Here is a 4659-nt window from a genome sequence, read left to right on the forward strand (position 1 = left end):
AAAAAAAAAAAGAATGGCCAATTATCCTCCCGTGGGGGTGGGAGCGGCTAAGCAGCAGAGACTGAGGGCAGCTACCTCCTGCGCACGCACGCCCTCTCAGAGCTCCCGAGCTCCCTCTCCGCTGGCAGGTGCTCCCTTTTGGTTCCGGCACTCCTCATTTGGCTCTGCGGCCTCCTCTCATGGCCTTTTTCCACACGTGGTTTCTTGCACTCCTCTGAGGTGGCTATTTTCAGTGGCAAATTCTCCCACGGCCCCCACCACGCTCTCCAGGGATAGTGTGTACTATTGGGGACTCGATTACCCTAAACTCCATCAGTCACTTGGGTAACGGGGGAATCACTCCAGAAACCTAACAGGGGTGCTTCCCCGAGCTTGTTCTAAAAACAGACCTTGCTGGCGGGGTTGGGTGGTGCGGGGTGTGGGTGGGTGTGCGCGTGCTCGCGTGCCCAGGGACTGGACCCTCTTATACTGAAGGCAGGGGCAGTAAGCAGGGATGGACAGGGACCTGCCATGACGGTTCCTGCAAATTTCTCAATGAGCCTTGTCCATCGTGCCCAGAGATGGACCTCTTAGTGTCCCAAACCTGTCCTCTCTTCTTATCTGCTGAGGCCGGGCTCCTCTGAAGTGAGGTCCCAGAATGCTTTTCCTGTGGCCACAGGACAGGGGGCTTCCAGCTGGTGTGTGTCCTCTCGTCCAGCTCTCACCGGGACCCCCTGAGCGGGGATGAGTGTCCCCTTGTTACACAGCTCCCACTGCCACCGTCCCCAAGACCCTAACTGTTTGAGGGGAGGAGAAAGCCCAGTCTTTCTCCCAAGGAGCTGCTGCTGGTGGTTTCAAACTGCTGACCACGCGGGTCGCAGCCCAAGGCGCAACCAGGGCTCCATAAGGACACTGCGGCTCGGCCCAAAGTCCCACAGTTCAACTAGTGCTGGCGCCAGGACTTCGTCCACCCCCAGCAGCAGACGGCTCTACCTGTCTTCCTGCTCTCCCCTACCATTGAGCTGATGCTGACTCGTGGCGACCCCATAGGACAGAGCAGAACTGCCCCTGTGGCTTTCCAGAGCCATAACTCTTGATGGGAGTGGAAAGTCCCGTCTTTCTCCCTGAGGTGCCTGATAGTTTTGAACCGCTAACCTTGCAGATTGCAGCCCCAAGCGTAGCCTCTACACCACCAGAGCTCCAGCGTCTGCTGCTCAAACAGGAACACCCCGAGGGGGTGGTTTAAAGAACAGGAAGGTCTGTCACCGTTTAGGAGGCTGGGAGGCTGAATTCAGGGTGCCAGCTCTCTGGGAAGGGTCTAGCTAGAGCCTGGAGCTGCAGCTTTCCTCGGCTCGCTCCTTCGGTGGCATCTTGGCACCTGTCTTCCTGGGTCTGCGCGTGATCCTGTGCCTGCCCTGCCCTGCTCTCTGGTACTCCGAAGTGCCTTAGGGTTAGACATGTCCTTGAAAAGTATAACCTTGAGCAGCCCTGGTTCCCCAGGGCGGTCCTGCCCACGCTACTCATTCAGAGTTTAGGGTTCCAATTTGTAGTTTAGAAGGATGCCACTTGTGGTGGGCCACACAGTCCGATCCAGCAGGGTCCGTGAGCATGGGCCCTGTGCAGGCACCATGGGTAGGGCAGAGAACAAGACAGACAAGGCCCCCCTGCTCTTGGGGAGCTGGCAGTCTAGTGAGCACCCGAGAGGGAGAGGATGGCAGGAAGGAGGGAACACTCTCCCAAATCGGAGCAGGAGCAGGCTGATCCGGTGCTGCTTAACACTGCACCTGGCACATGGAAGCCACCAACCCACCCACCAACCCACTGCCTTCAAGTGGATTCTACCTCTTAGTGGCCCTGTAGGGCAGAAGAGAATTGCCCTCGTGTGTTTCCAAGACCGTGAATATTCACAGGAGCAGGAAGCCTCATCTTTCTCCCAAAGAGCAGCCGGTGGGTTTGAACTGCTTACCTTACGGTCAACAGCCCAATAAGTAACCTCCTATGTCACTTGGGCTCCCTTTGGTACATCCAAGAATTGTGTGAAAACAAACCCTACCAAGCTCAGCCCCCCCAAAACTTACTGCCATCCAGTCAATTCCGACTCATAGTGACCCTATAGGACAGGCTTGAAGTGACCCCGTGGGCTTCCGAGGCTGTAACTCTTTACGGGGAGCAGAAAGCTTCATATTTCTCCCAAGGAGTGGCCAGTGGGCTGGAACTGCTTGCTGTCAATGCAGTAGGTGGTGCAGCGTGTAACCACTAGGCCACCAAACGCTCTCACTGCCATGAAGTCGATTTTCCAGCTCAGTGATCCTATAGGACAGAGTAGAACTGCCCCTGTGGCTTTTCACGACGGTTAGCTGTTGACAGCAGAAAAATCACATCTCTCTCTGGTGGAACAGCTGGTGCATTTGAACTGCTAACTAGTATCCAAAAGCATAACACACTATGCCACCTGGGCTCCTTAACTTCAGCTGCATGCCTGCCTGAGCTGCCCTTCAGTAGCCCAGCCCCACCTGAACAAGCATTGACCTTGTCCCCAGTGCTCTCTAATTTCAGACCTCGCGTGCACGCCGATTTTTATGTTAAGGTTCCTTGATTGTGGTCACCGCTCGGGCAAAAGTCTCCAGAAGAGGGTCTTGACAGTGAGACACGTTTAGCACTTTCCCTGAGCACCTACTGTGTGCCTGTCCTGCCTGCACTGCAGCCTCGTAGACAATTCCGGAACGTCCAGTTGTGAGGCCTGATGCCCAATAAGGAGCCCATGCCCCCTGACTCCCTGGCCAATGCCGTGTCCAGCCTTCCAACCTCACTGCCACTGAGTCAATTCCAAGTGGTTACACGATATCAGATCTTCTCCCTCTCTGACAAACCACTGAGAACCCTGACTGAGCCAAGTCCACACACAGTCTTATACATGAGAATTCCACGTCTGACCTTCTGTGGACTTGCCAAATTGCATGCTTGCGTAGTCGTTTGGTGCAAGCCTCCGCCATCGGGGCCCAGTTTGGGGAGAGTTCAGGGTGGGCGATGGCGATGAAGCCAAAGGCAGATCGAGGAGAGCCAAGTAGGTTGTTGTTGTTTTCTTCCTTGTTTGGATGATATAGCAACACTCTGCACAACCAAAGAAAATACTGCTCAGCCCAGTGATGTCCCCACAGTTGTTATGTTTGAGCCCACTGTGGCAGCCACCGTGTCCGTCCATCTTGTGCACTGTCTTCCTTGTTTTCTCTGCCCCAAGACTCTACCAAGCACGGGTGTCCTCGTGCAAGGTCCCGGTCTCTCCGGACAACACGTCCAGAGTACCCCAGTCTTGCATCCTTGCCCCCAAGGCGCATTCTGGCTGTACTTCTTTGCTTGTCTGCAGTCGGCCGTGCACTTCCGACATCCTTCCCCAGCACCGCCATTCAGATGCATGGGCTCTTCGTCAGTGCCCCGCTCTCCGTGCAGAGGAGGCCACTGAAAACACCACGGCTTGGGCCCGGCTGACCTTAGCCCTCCAAGTCTCCCCCTTGGCTTTTCAAAGATCGAAAGAGGTCTGTGCAGCGCATGGACCCAACGCGATGTGTCCTTTGATCTCTTGACTGCTGCCTCTGTGGATCGGAGCAGGACGAGGGCCCCAGAACTCCAATCCTTTCTCCATCTATCATGGACCTATGGGTCCAGTTGTGTGGATCTTGGACTTGACACTGAGTTGTCATCAGTTCTTGGTCTTCACCAGCAAAGGCTTCAAGTCCTCCTTACTCTCAGCAAGCGAGGTGAGATTGTGTCTTCGGCATGTCACGGGTTAATAGGCTTTCCTCCGGTCCTGATGCCAAGTTCTTCATAAAACCCAGTTTCTCTGATTATTTGCTCAGCACACAGAGGGAAGCGAGCCAAGTATAGGACTGTAATTTGCCTGGAGAGACTGCCAACCAGGAAGGCGAAGGGGGGCAGAGGAGCCAGGAGACCTTGGGACCCACAAGACCCGCCTCTCCCCTCACTGAGTCACGGGACCTCAGCCTCAGGTCTCCACCTCTGTCACCGAATGGCCACACACACACAGAAACGCTTTGATGCACTAATCCGTACAATTCCCTTGTCGTACAACGGCTTCTCTGTTATGACTTTTGCCCTGGGTTCCTGGAAAAATAACCATAGGGGATTTCCTGTAATCGAGGTGTACTGATTACACTCGGGGATTATTTGGGCTCCAGGCTAGCTAGAGAGAGGGGGCCTTGGTGCTGCGGCAGTTAAAGACGGAGTTGGCCGTGGGAGCTCACTCGCAGCCCTGGAGTTGGCGGATGCGGCTGGCTGCTTCTGTATAGATGGGCCTGCAGCCTCGGGAAGGCTGTGGGGGCAGTTCTGTTCTGTCCTGTAGGAACAGGGACACTGGGAGTCCGAATCGAGTCAACCGGCAGAGGGTTTGGTTTGGGGTTTGGTGCGCAAGGAAGATGAGGCTTTCTACTCCGGGAAGAATGATGGTTTCACAAACGTGTTTGACACAATGGATGGATGGATGGATTGTGATAAGAGTTGTACAAGCCCCTAATAGAATGATTAAAAAAAATTTTTTTTTAAAGAATGATAGTTTTAGCCACCCATAGGGTCAGTTCTACCCTGCCCTATAGGGTCACTGTGAGTCAGAACAGACTGCGTGGCAACAAGTTTGTTTGTTTGTTTGTTTTTGGTGGGGTCCTCCCT

This window comes from Echinops telfairi, unplaced genomic scaffold (genome assembly GCF_000313985.2).
Source record: "Echinops telfairi isolate 266 unplaced genomic scaffold, ASM31398v2 ScPeMD7_7417;HRSCAF=8455, whole genome shotgun sequence".
In the NCBI taxonomy this organism is placed as follows: Eukaryota; Metazoa; Chordata; class Mammalia; order Afrosoricida; family Tenrecidae; genus Echinops; species Echinops telfairi.